Source organism: Buteo buteo, chromosome 2, assembly GCF_964188355.1.
Source record: "Buteo buteo chromosome 2, bButBut1.hap1.1, whole genome shotgun sequence".
NCBI lineage: Eukaryota > Metazoa > Chordata > Aves > Accipitriformes > Accipitridae > Buteo > Buteo buteo.
The window spans coordinates 25,227,285-25,241,951 of record NC_134172.1 but is presented as its reverse complement, the minus strand read 5'-3'; positions in this window follow the sequence as shown (position 1 = coordinate 25,241,951).

Below are 14,667 nucleotides of genomic sequence, written 5' to 3'. Positions count from 1 at the left end.
CAAGTTGCAGGCAAATCTGTCAGAATTTTGTCTTCTGCCAACAATGAGGATAAAATATATATACCTATCACTCAAAAGTTCAAAAGCTGCAGTTCCCAGGCTTTCATTCACAATATACACATTCAAGAATAACAAGTTGCATGTATATGTCTAGTGAATGCCCCGTAGAACTATTAGCCAGAGAGCAAAACTAAATTGATCTAGCTGTTATCAGACTTTCAAAATTTGATCCATCAAACACATTCCAGCTAAGATTAAAAAAAAAAAAACCACCCAAAGACTTCCAAAGCCACATGTTCTTTTAGACACAGAGCAGCTTTCCTCCTGCATTTTTATATTTTAATCAGCTTCATGCAGTATGTTCAATCCTCCATGAAGGCAATTCAATTCCCAGAGCCAAGAGCTTTATCATATTTTTTTTCTCTGACTTAAAAAAGAAATCACTTCCAAGTAGTGGAAGAAAGGGATTGAAAAAACCAGAACTTATTTACTTAAGATGTCCCACCATACACAAGACTTCCAATTATTTTGAAAGCAGCATTGGGAGCTATAATTGGGATAGTCTGCAGAGGCAACTTCCCAATACAGAAGGTAAGTCATTTATGAGACTACTTGTTTCTGCCAGCTAATGGCTATACACTACCACAGTTTAAATCCATTACTTGGGTTTCCAAAACTACAGAGCCAAATGTCTCTCAGTTACAAAGGTGTGAATCCTTGATTTTAGAAGATTATTCCAAACACATCAATAATGTAATAAGCTTGGTCACTGAGCATCTGTATCCTCCATGTTATTATGTCCAAGTCTGTAGAAACTAAAATCCAAATACATACTATCCACCCCACAGAGGGGTGCTAGGTACCAGATGACCCCTTTCCTAGTGGACAAGCACCCCTGCCCCAATCTGGCCCCATAGCTCCTCCTTCTGTTTTCTGACATGTTGTCCAGATACCATCTCATCACCTGGCTCAACATAGCAGTTATTTCATGTGTGAAGGAAGAAGTGTCTTGGCAGGATGGCCACACGCCAGCTGACAAGGTGGCAGTTTGTCCAAGAAGGAATAGTTAACTCCCTGATTTATTCTGCCATTGAACATTTGTGATGTATAGAATCATAGAATATCTCACACTGGAAGGGACCCATAAGGATCATTGAGTCCAACTCCTTGCTCCTGGCAGGACTCCCTAAAACTAAACCATATGACTACAAGAGTCGTCCAGCCACTCCTTGAACTCTGACAGGTTTGGTGCCATGACCACTTCCCCGGGGAGCTTGTTCCAGTGACCGACCACCCTCTCAGTGAAGAACCTTTTCCTAATGTCCAATCTGAACTTCCCCTGACGCAGCTTCATTCCATTTCCTCGTGTCCTATCGCTGGTCACCAGAGAGAGGAGATCAGCACCTCCCCCACTGCTGCCCTCCTTGGGGAAGCTGTAGACTGCGATGAGGTCACCCCTCAGCCTTCTCTTCTCCAAGCTGAACAAACCAAATGACCTCAGCTGCTCCTCATAAGTTTTGCCCTTGGTCACCCTCCGTTGAAAATATTCCAATAGTTTGATGTCCTTCTTATATTGAGGCGCTCAAAACTGCACACAGTGCTGGAGGTGGGGCCACACCAGTGCAGTGTTGAGTGAGACAACCACCTCCCTTGACTGACTAGCTATGATGTGCTTGATGCACTCCAGGACACGGGGTATGGCAATAAAAGAAAGAAACCCAATACAAATCTCAAAGCAGCACAGCTAAAGATATTAAACAGCAAGAAAGAGAAAATGGACAAGGTATGGCACTACATGAAAGTTCATGCAACAGCAGTGTTTGATTTACTCTATAGCTTGGTAGCACAACTTCCAGTTAGTGTTTACTACCTTTACCCATGAGACTGATTGCTGGTGCTTCCTGCCAGTCATTACAATCTAAAAATATTAGCGTGTATTAAAGTGGTTTTGCATGAGGAAGAAACCTCCATAATCTCTGAATTGGTCCCCAGATCACACAGAATCACAGAAGGGTTGAGGTTGGAAGTGACCTGTGGAGGTCATTTGGTCCAGCACCACTGCTCAGGAGCATGTCCAGACGGCTTTTGAATATCTTCAAGGATGAAGACTCCACAGCGTCTCTGGGCAAACTGTGCCAGTGCTTGGTCACCCTCACAGTAAAAAAGTGTTTTCTGATGTTCATAGGGAACCTCCTGTGTTTCAGTTTGTGCCTATTGTCTCTGGTCCTGTCACTGGGCACCACTGAAAAGAGCCTGGCTGCATCCTCTTTGCATCCTCCCTTCAGGCATTTATACACATTGATGAGATAGTCCCTGAGACTTTTCTCTAGGCTAAACAGTCCCAGCTCTCTGAGCCTTTCCTCATTTGAAAAATGCTCCAGTCCCTTTTCTGGACTCTCTCCAGTATGCTAATGCCTCTCTTGTACCGGGCAGACCAGAAATGGGCACAGAATTGCTGGCGACATGCCTCCTAATGAAGCCCAGGATACCATTCACCTTCTTTACTGCAAGGCCACAATTCTGGCTCATGTTCAACTTGGCGTCCACCAGGATCAGCAGCTCCTTTTCTGCCAAGCTGCTTTCCAGCTAGCTGGCCCCCAGCATATATTGGTGCCTGGCATGCTCTTGCTCCACAGGTGCAGAACTTTGCACTTACAGTTGTTGAACTTTATGAAGTTCCTGTTGGCCCATTTCTCAAGCTTTTTGAGGTCCCTCTGGAAGGCAGCGCAACCCCCTGGTGTATCAGCCGCTCCTCCAGTTTTGTGTCATCTGCAAACTTACTGAGGGCACACTCCATCCAATCACCCAGGTCATTAAGTGTTTGGTTTTTTCCTGGCCCTTATAGGGACTCTTCTGTTAATTCTGAATGCTGACTGAACTCAACTGAATGCTGAGGCAGTTGGGCAGCAGGTGAAAAAGTTAGGAGTAGCTAGATTTATGAAAACATGCCCAAATTTACTAGTAACATTTTACAGAAAGGTGAAGCCTGTGAGTCAGATAGACCAGAGCAATTCTAGCAAAAATTTTATTCTCCAGTAGAACATACTGCTCTGGTAGTGGAATGTTGTTGGAACCTCTTGTTTGAGACCCTTTTCTTTCATATAGTCTCACTTCAGGCAGGTCTGTGGTCCTTGAGGTTTCAGCTGTTGTCAACTATGCAGTTACTACTCCAATCCAATGCCTCAGTATATTTCCCATGGTTTTTCAAAATCCTAGCAAACACCAGCTTGAAAAGAGCTCACATCTGCCCATCAGTTCAGGATAAGATATTACCTTTTTGTTTTCCCCTAAAACCAGCATATTTCTACGCTTTTGTCCATAGGACATGTATTAACATGTCTGCCCCAGAAAAGACACATGCTTAAGACACAGCTAGGGCCTAAATCACTCATTAAGATTAATTGGATTAGTCTGCAGTGTATACTATCTGATAGGGTATATTCTCCTCCATGTAACAGACTGGGCATTTCTTAATGGTTAGTGGCCAGTCTATAGAGGTATGTAGATCTCTAGCCTTAGGGGACCCATACTTTTACAAATGGGTTTCTAGGTCTACTTTTTACAGAGCCAGCCTGTTAAAACAATTCTATATAATCTGATTTATTGAAATGTCGCTTTTAAATTATTTTTTATTCCTTTAGTTATATCCATCTGTACAAGATCAGATGAGTCTTTCTCAGACTACTGTTGTAATCACTGGATGAAAAGAGAAATCCTGGGTCATTAAATCCAATACCTGTTGGCACAGGCAACAATGTAAAATAACTATTTTTATATATTATGACAGTAGATATGCTTAACACCACCATCCTATAAGGAACAAAAAATCTTTATATCTGGTGCAGTCCATAGATGTTGAAGCAAAACCCCCACCTAAGAAAGATCAAAATTAATATTGTTATGGGAGAGCCTCTAAGAGTGAAGCCTTATAGAGGCTGATTACGGAGAGCCTAATTACAGTTCTCAAGTAAATGAAGAGTTTTGCTAGAGAAGCTGAGCGTTGTAGTTATAGTCAAGATCTGGCTTAGAAACATTTCATGAGGCCAAGTGTACTCTGCATAGTATTTTGTAATGTTAGTAATATTGCCTGTGCATATATATATATCTATCTCTATTTAGAATCAGTTCCATTTGGAGTTAATGGCAATTTAGTCCCATTGAGTCCAAAGGGAAGGTGGGAAGAAACGTCAGGATTTGCCTTAATAGTAAAGACTATTTGAATGATCAAGGCTTGTGACAATGCAGAGGTCAAAATTTAAGCAGTAAATTGATTAGTTGTTATGAAAACCTTAAAAAAAACCCTTTAAGTGAATGTTATGGGTGCTACCATGTGAAACTATTATTACAGATACAGCTGAAATAGCTTGTATCTTTGAGGTATGATAGGAGTAATTCCAAAAGCCATATAATATTCTGAAAGGAAAAAAAACTTAGCTAAAAGTACAACTTCAAAATAGTTTAACTCTTTATTTGTCTTTGTGTCATCTGTTAAATAATTTCTCAAAGCTTTCTAAGGGAAAGTTTCTTACCATAATTGGTTTAAAAGCTTGATGAAAAATATTCTTCCTTTCTGGATGTCTAAAAGTTTGCTGTTACAGAAATAGGCTTCTTATGGATATCAAATCCGCTAAATACTCATTGCTGCAACAAAATGACTAAGAATGATATTTTTAGTACTAGGAAGCTGTCAGAAGGATTCAGTGCTGACAATGGTCACTGGGGGTGGGATGGCTGAAAAGGGCTGAGCTGATCTAACAGCTGCTTGCAATGGAGAGTTGTGATCTTGCTCATCCCCACCTCATCATCACTTCCCCCCTTTGGTCCATCCCGCTCAGGCAGGTATTCCTCTTGCTTGCACTCCCGCAAGCATGCACCTGGCACTCGATGAGCTAATTTGGTTCGTTAAGCTGGTCCTTGTTTTACTGAGGTGGTGAGTTGAAACCCACCCCACGGGAGTCAAAGTAAGGCCAGGGCTGTCACAGGGTGGGGGAGCAAGGTGCTGGGGAGGGGCAGTGGGGATAGGAGAGGGCAGGGAGGGAAGCAGAAGGGGGTTGGGAGGTGTCACATCTGGGTTTACCCTGGCTCATTGCTGGAGTGTCAGTCACTTTTCTGTGCGAGAAGGCTGGAGCAGAAAAGACAGACAGGCACATGTTGTTCTTTACAGTGCCAATTTACTTGATCCAACTGTATAGGAAAAGAAAGCACTTTACATACAATTGCTGCAGCAGAAAAAACGTGGGGGATGGCAAATGAAGAAGTGGAAGGGGGATTTGTTCTGGGAAGGCAGAGGCACAGATAAGGCTTGGCATCCATAATGGGGAGAGCCATGGTGCGAATGATTCCTCTCTCTGTTCCTCCATCACCCCTGGTCTTGTTGGGGCTGTGACTGCCCCTTCCTGCTCTCCTTTCTCTGTTCTTGCCATGTATGGGAGGTTTCACACATCTTGGATATGGTTACATACTGCACATGACTCTGCCCAGCTCTCCAGGCTGCATTCCCGTAGTGACCATCAGGTGACATCTGTGCATTGTGTTTACAGCTCCAGGTTATCCAGAATTGTCCTATGCCTGTATTGTCAAGGCTTCTTTTGTCATCTGATGCTTGTACTCTCAAGGTCCCTGGCTACAAATGACAGGACATGTTGATCTTCACCGTGTTGTATTCGCTAATCAGTGTTTTTGCTGTTGTAAATGAATGTGATGGTAGGGTCTTTTTGGTGAGACCTAACAAAGTAGATCAGTATCTGATCCAATACACAACTGAAAGAAGTGGGAATCTTTCCTTTGAATTCAATGGGTTTTGAATCAAGTCTGTATTGACTTTTATTTAATAAATAATATGTTGCTGTATAATTCTAAGTGAATACATGACAAGTTGCTGAACAATGTGAAGTTATAAATAAATATTAAAGTTCAGAGATCTAAAATTATCTTTGGCAGGAGGCTACTATAGTCTGAAAGGATATTTAGGCATCTGATTCCCATAAAATGATCTTTAACCACCAGGACAAAAATTATGAACATTATGATCATTTTTGGACAACACTTCTTTAAATAAAGACGATAGAAGGCATGAAAGTGGCTTTGGTCAGCACAGTTGTGGAACAAGATGTAGTAACTGTAGAGCTCCAAGTTTGGTTTTAGTCATGGATTTGTGGAGTTGGTTCAGAGATGTCCAAGACAAAGTGTATGGAAAAAACAGAATTTGAAGTTAACTGTACATATGAAAATAGTGTATGAAAATGGGGTAGCTATGAGTCATAAAACCTTCACAGCTTCACCTCTGGGAAATCACCTTCACCCACTTAACCATCTCTTCTTTTCACTGCAGAGAAAGCTTAAAGTCTGAATGCCATCTGCTTTGTCTGACAAAATGCATCTTACAATCAAATTATACCTTATATTGATTAGACCCAGCTCTTCTGAAGTCTACTGTCAATGATGTATAAATGTTCAACTCCCTTCACTTCCCTAGTCTTTCTCTACAAGCTGCAAATAAGAATTAATGAAAAATTATTTGGCTTCTTCATCAGGCTTTCACCTGAAGGCTTTCCCTAGCGTGAAATATGTTTACATATTTTCTTCTTTTTTGTGTTTTTCAAATCTGCTAGAGAGCTTGGAGAGAAAGACAATTTTTTAGTGAAAGTACCTGTTGTTCAATGCCTTGTCACTTTGTCTATGAAGAAAACAATCACAGACCTGTCATCATTGCCTAATTATGCTACTTTATGACTTGTCAAACAACAATATAAAACACTATACATGCAAAGGTAAAATAGAAAGTGGAAGTCTTATATGGCAAATCTTACTTCTTTTGTTTGTCACTTCTCAACAAGCTGTCCCAAGAACTGCAGTATCCCTAAAACAATGTAACTTGAGAAGATATATGTTATCTTTTCTTCCTCAGGATCTCAATTCATAGCTGGGGACTTTTTCTACAGTGGGAGCAGAGAAGGAAGTAATTTGTGGATTATTTTTTTTTAATGATCCTAACAAGAAACTCTGAACTCTCTTGGCCTGGTTTTCTAGCTTGATCAACCAATATCTCCTAAAACCCATTCTGGGGAGTGCTCACACTCAAACAGTTAACCAACAGCTTCAGTGTGTTGTTGAATTGTGCCTTGTTGACTTCAGCAAGGTTTCTGGGTAACCGTCGTGCTCTGAAGGGACTAACTTCAGGCTGTCAGCGTAAGGGAATGTGTCACTGCCTTTGAAGAGTGGAGCAGGCTGGGGTGGTGTGTGTCAGGGTCGCTCAAACAGCCTGCTAAAATCAGTAGCCTGTGGCAGGCAGTTCTATATAGCTTTTTACACTGTATGTCAAGCTAAAGTCTCCTTCTTAAAAATCCTAAGTACTGCATAGTACCAGAGGTGATACTTGGGAAAGAGTAAGTATCCAAAGTGAAGACAGAAGTGAGAGAAAGCAAACTAAAAGAGATGTGGAAACATTAAAAAAAAACCCAAACCTTCAGCTGAAACAATGTAGCAGAGTCCTGGAAAAGAGTAAGGTAAGGATTTAATATCTAGATGCGGGCAGATGGACTCTTTGAGAAAAGGAGGTTTACAAAAGTTAGCATTTCTTCTGCTATTGCTGGACCTGGAGCTACAGGTGTCTTTAGCAGCCTTCATCTAAGCCAGAATGAATTAGAGTGAAGAATACTGTATTCTCAAGAAAAGAAAAGCAATTGAAACATACAAGTTCCAAAAGAAACTGCAAAAGGAAGGAAAGTCATTTGGAAGGTTTCTGACTGACATTAACTTAGCAAGTCAGGCATGAAATCATGCTACTTAGGCAGATTTCATTATTAGAGATTGGATTTTGATTGGAATCAAAGATCTAAACCAATAGTTAGAACCTGGGAAAATGAAAATATTAAAAAAAACTTTACAATGCGGGAAAGCAAGAGGTAGATACATTAGACATGGATTAAGGGAACATGAAACTGGAAAGTGGGAAGATGTGAGGAAGCTAAATATATCAGAGAAACACTATAGAGCAAATGCCTATAAAGTTGTAAGGTTTTAACAAGAGCATGAAATGGGAAGGGTGCATGGATCCAAACATAGGTCCCAACTGGAAAACGTTAAAACAATTGGAAGGTATAGTCATGTTTTGCAGGAGTATGCAATCAGAACCAGCAAAATGAAAATGGAACCACCAGCAAGCACATTGACAGTGCCTGATGTATATTTATCAAGATAGCGATGCAAACATGAATGAAGAACAATTCTATATAGAGGCAAAGTGCAGAAGTTGATAGAGGACAATGTACTCATTTAGTGGAGACTGGTGGAACTGTTGTGAATTATTAACTGGGAACTAATGCTTGGGTAAATGTTATATCTGAAAATATTGTAGAATATTGGAATAAGAAACATAAATACATAGAACAAAACCCACTACAACTGAGGACTCACAGAGAAGACATAATTACGTGAACTTGTACTGAAACCTGTAGGAAAAAGTGGGTCTGTTTATTTACTGTGAACAATGAGCCAATAATGAGTCTAAAAACCAGCAAATCCTCGGTTTGCTTAAGAGAGTACCTAAAGGTCAGTTGGGCATGAACAAATGTAAAAGAAATGTTGAATAAATTAGGATGTCAGAGGACGTAGGGAGACAAGTATACATGCTTGCGAGGAGTGCATTTAAATGTTGACTTATTCACTTTTCTGAGATTGCACATCCTATTTTAAACACAATGTGGAGTGTATTAAATTTGTATTTGCTGAATTTAGAATCCCATAAATTTTATCTGATATTGTTCAAAGGATTTGTATGAGATTCTAGATTTCAACACCTAGCAAGTCCCAAATCTGAACGGAGTGTCTGGTAGAAAATGCTAACATCACTACAAAGACTGCTAAATGCAGGTTAAGAAGTCTGAAACAAATCCAGTAGTGCTGGACTTGACAGCAGGTTTTTTTACAAAGTGAACTGGTACTGACTGAACACTGACTGAGTAGAAAGATAAGAAAAAGACTTTTCATTCTAGCCAAAAGTGCAACAGAAAATACAGCTTAGGAGGATAAAGTAGAAGAGATGAGGATATCCCACATACAGAAGATATATCTCACTCATGCTCTGGATACAGTGGTTTGTAGATGCAGTTTGTATACACGAGGGCATTGCATGGGCCTACAAGGCTGCAGCTGGCAGGAAGATTGCTCCTTGTTCTTATGTGAGCTCCTGTCTTTTGAGCAATTTGCTTTAGGACAAGAGGGAACAGCTGCAATTTATTCCTTTGGAAAGAGGAAAATGAAGGAGGAAGAGAAAGAGTCAAAGCATCTGAAAGTAAATTGGAAATGAAGGATTTTGCTGAGCCACTAATGGACAGGACTGAAGCTGCAGGTAGATAGAAATTGGGATAGTTCTCTGCATGGCAATCCGAACACCTAGAGCTCCTGAAAACCCCTCTAAATACATGTAATACAGATAAAGCTGTTATTCATAAGGATTATGCAGGAACGTAAATTGCCTCATTGCACAATCTTCTGTTTCAGGAAGAGGGAAGTGTGTGAGTATCCCATTGCCCCTCGGAGATCTAAGCCGTCAGATGTGGTCTGAGGCAGCCTAAGCCCAGGGGACACGGGTTGTCCACAGGCAGCTGCAGCACAGGGGAGCCACACACACGGGACAGCTGCTTATGCCTCAAAACCCCTTTCTAGCCAGCAGCTGAACACGATCGCTTTGCTGAGAGACACAAAACGCAACACCCAGGCTTCAAAATATTGTCTGTGTTCTTCAATAAGGCATAACTTTCTCTAGCTTGAAAGGAAGTTTCTGTTGACAGTAAAGCAACACTGGAAATTGTACAAACTGCAGTAAAGCTTCAGCGTAAATCCATTGTAATTATTATTGCTGCTGTTACTATTAGTAGCATGGTATGAACAAACAAGTGTATGTATTTGTATGTGTGTGTTTGCCTGTATATGTTTATCTATATTTATACATCTTACTTTTTTATCCCCACAAAAGTATGGTAATAAAAGTTTAAATACACCCAGAGAAAGAAAATCTCCCCACAGATCCATTTTGCTTTGTGACATAACTTTAACAAGATCTTTTCCAGAACCCTTAAGAACTCTACAAAATCTCCGTGGAATTGTTGCTTGCAGAGGATGCTGAGGGGTTGTTAACTAGCACACGCATAGCCACTAAGCCAATAACTTTGGGGCTTTATGATTTTCCTTGGCTATGCAGCAAAAGGCATGTTTCAGCAATTTTTTCTTGCCACAGTCTTTCCTACTGGGAAATTTTGTGCAGCATTTGTATGCACATGTTTGTATGGGCATGGCTTTTCTGTGTGTCTCTGTGGAACAATGCTAGTTTATGGCCAAAACTGAGAGGAATGGCCTCAAGTGGAAGACTGCAGCATCAGTAATCAGGGATTTAAATTAAATAGCAGGAAATATTTCTGGTGTATTTGATTCACGCCAAGGTTGTGGGTTTGATCCCTATATGGGCCATCGCTGTAAGCACACAAAGGGAAAGGAGAGGAGTTCATTGCAATGTTAAACCCTATGGTCTGGTCCAAAGGGAGATTGTAATGGAAATACCTTTAAATTTTTGTAACCCGGGATTTGAGTTGCATGTTATGGGAATTACTATAGCAGGAACCCCTTGCTGCTAGCCAGGCTAGGAGCAAGGAGAGGAGTTCATTGCAACGTTAAACCCTATGACTTGGCCCAAAGGGACCAGGGGTGGAGATTGTAATGGAAATACCTTTAAATTGTAACACATGATTTGAGTTGCATGTTATAGGAATTACTATAGCAGGAACCACCTGAACCAGTGGAGGACATGCCTTGCAAGAAGCAGTGCAAGTCTAGCAGTGACCCGACCCGAGCTGGCTTTGGTGGTCAGTAACTCCATGCAACACACCACCTCTCCTGTCCTGAGTGACCACCATAACAGATGGAGCCCAAGGTCATAGACTAAATGAACTCAGTGGACAATTTGTGGACATTTTACAGACATTTTACAGGGGTGGTCCATAGACTAGGGGAATGATATCTGTGCATTGTATCAAAGGATGGGAAGGGGGGTGATGGTTAATGAGGTGTATTGGATAGTGTGGGTCCTGAGCATGACGTAAATGGTATGGAATAAGGGGTGGAGAATGTGCTGGTTTTGGATGGGATAGAGTTAATTTTCTTCACAGTAGCTAGTATGGGGCTACGTTTTGGATTTATGCTGAAAACAGTGTTGATAACACAGAGATGTTTTAGTTATTGCTGAGCAGTGCTTACACAGAGCCAAGGCCTTTTCTGCTCCTCATCCCACCCCACCAGTGAGTGGGCTGGGGGGGCACAAGAAGTTGGGAGGGGACACAGCCGGGACAGCTGACCCCAACTGACCCAAGGGATATTCCAGACCATATGACGTCATGCTCTGCATGGGGGGGAGAAGAAAGAAGGGGAGGAAGTTTGGAGTTATGGTGTTTTGTCTTCCCAAGTCACCATTAGGCATGATGGAGCCCTGCTTTCCTGGACATGGCTGAACACCTACCTGCCGATGGGAAGTAGTGAATGAATTCCTCGTTTTGCTTTGCTTGTGCACATGGCTTTTGCTTTACCTATTAAACTGCTTTTATCTCAGCCCACGAGTTTTCTCACTTCTATGCTTCCGATTCTCTCCTCCATCCTGAGTGAGTGGCTGGGTAGTGCTTAGTTGCCAGCTGGGGTTAAACCATGACACAGCCCCAACTGTTATTAAGTACTTAAAAAGGCTCTGCCAGTCAGTCTGATTGTTAAGTGTAGGTATTTGAGTGTGGGTATTTGAAAAGTATTTGAGATTATGGATCTGACTGCTCTGAAAATGTTCTGCCTCAAGTATTGGATTTATTCACTTTTAATGATTACTTTTTGGTTTATTACCCCTCAACAATTCCCCTGACACACTTACTTAATATTCTTTTGTTGTGGTTTAACCCCAGCCAGCAACTAAGCACCACACAGCCGCTCACTCACTCCCCCCTCTCCCCCCAGTGGGATGGGGGAGAAAATTGGGAAAAAGAAGCAAAACCCATGGGTTGAGATAAGAACGGTTTAATAGAACAGAAAAGAAGAAACTAATAATGATAATGATAACACTAGTAAAATGACAACAGTAGTAATAAAAGGATTGGAATGTACAAATGATGCGCAGGGCAATTGCTCACCACCCGCTGACCAACACCCAGCCAGTCCCCGAGCGGCGATTCCCCACCCCCACTTCCCAGTTCCTAAACTAGATGTGACATCCCATGGTATGGAATACACCGTTGGCCAGTTTGGGTCAGGTGCCCTGGCTGTGTCCTGTGCCAGCTTCTTGTGCCCCTCCAGCTTTCTCACTGGCTGGGCATGAGAAGCTGAAAAATCCTTGACTATAGTCTAAACACTACTGAGCAACAACTGAAAACATCAACGTTCTTTGCGTACTGAACTCAAAACATAGCACTGTACCAGCTACTAGGAAGACAGTTAACTCTACCCCAGCTGAAACCAGGACATCTTTTTAGACATACAGCACGGATCAAACATTAAAGCCTCGAGATATTTTTAAATAGCATCCCGTATTGGAATCCTATATGTTCAAATTCAGAAAGAAGGTGTAATCCACAATAAATAGTGCTCATGATAGAATGCTTAAAACGGATGTATGTATTTAAAACAGTCTATTCAGCATAAAAAATATTTCTTAAATGTTACAAGTTCAAGCCATATTTTCACCTTTAAGTGCAGAGAATAGCTGTGAAAACTTTTCTATCTCTAAAATTGGGCATTTTTTTTTTAAAGCAGTTACACATGAAATTGTGAAACAGCAGTATTAGAAGCTTACATGATAGCCAGGCAAAAACACTGTTGTTTGAATTGTCATTCAGTGTGTAGAGCTGAAGAGCAAACATTTGCATGTGGAATACCTTGCCAGGAAGATGTGGCAAAGCATTTCATGTGGCTGAATATTGCTGTGAAGAGTTTTCAGTGTCAATTTTGCCTATGATACACCCCAAACTTCAAGATTGTTTCCACAGAAGCCTAAAGAGGTCTCGGGTCATCTTCTCTTTTGATGCATTTCTTCTCTTGTGACAGCGTTGGCAGATATCTACTGATGAACTTTTTCATGCGGCAAAGTTGACCGAGAACAATGTATGAATGTTTTGCTAGGATTCCTCCCTCTGAACCTGCTTTCTGTGAGGCCAGATGAACATCAGTGCTAGTGCAATAGCTAGGACAGGAATACATGTCTGGGGAGAAGGAAGCGTAGTGGAGTTGGTCCACACTTTAGAGTTGTGGAGCTGTGGCCTCAGAAGTGGGTTTTCTACCTGAGGCTTATTGCTGCAGCTGTGAGCATCACAGGATCTTTGTGAAAGAAAAAGAACAACCATTTCTTAAGGTCTTTCAATTTTGGAATATGTTACTTCCTTCTAATTTCTCTGTTTTAACCATTTCTCATGAGCCCCAAATGGTCTAAAGTTGTTGACTTAAGTCTCATGCTTGAAGTTCTTCCTTTTAAACCTCTACTTGGGAAGACATTGGTCTACTTGGGAAGAAGTTGGGTTGGTTGGGGAAAACAACAAATGCCTGTTTGTTTTTTTTCTTTTTTCTTTTCCACAGGTAGGTAAGTACTGGGGAAAATGATTGTTTGGCAGGATTGTTTAGATGTATATACCAGCTCAAGAAAATATTAATACATGTACTTAAATTCATCTTTGCTTTAGAATCTGATCTTGAATCCTTACATGGAATTGCATCCTTAAGTACAGAATAAGCAAGTACTTAGCTAGTCTCCTAAATAGAGATATTTTCCTAAATTGGAATCAATGATTTTCTTTTCAGTTGACAAAGAATTTAGAGAAATGCTTTTTACAATTTTTAAAGAAAGTCAATGTATTTTAATTCCTCCAGAAGGCTAGAAATGTCAACAACCATGGAAAATAGAATTCCAGACAGAAATAGTAAGAAATGTTAGAATTATGTGAAAGTTACATATGGACTGAGAGACTTTTCATGTCGCATTTCATCCAACGCAAATTAAAATGAATGAGATATGCAGCACCTCTGCAGCATAGTTTTTGTGAAGTAAATGCAGACAGATTCTTAACTGGAGTGGCACAGCCATAATGTGACTGTGGTGTTACTGAATATGCCACTAACATGTGGTAGAGGTTTGGTACATCTTTAAACAAGTCAGGAAAAAGAAAGCCTCTCATTTTTCTCTGTTCTAATTATCTTCGTTCCAGTGGATTAGAAAATGGAAAATGTAGAAGTCAAGCTGAAGATGGTTCAGAGCTCAATCGCCTGCCAAGTTAAGTCTGACAAATGGCAAGTGTGTGTAATTAATACTGTCATCTTTCCCTAGACCAAAGGGCGACTGCGGTAACTATAGATTGTAATTGTCATCGTTGTCACACAAAATGTGCTATTATTAAGTTCAGGCTGAATTTTATTGCTGAGAATGCTCATAAATTGAATGGTCAGTCATTTAAATTACCAAGTAGAGAGCTCTGCGGTTTGCTCTAAAGCTACTTTCTAAGGCAATGTATTTGACTTTAGACCTCTGGAAACTAGCTACATTCCTTAAAGAGATGTTAGACAGTTTGTTACCTATAAGAGAGGATGCTCTGACAGATGCGCTGCATTCCATTTATGTTTTAATCATCCCTACACTCTAATTTGTAAATTTTT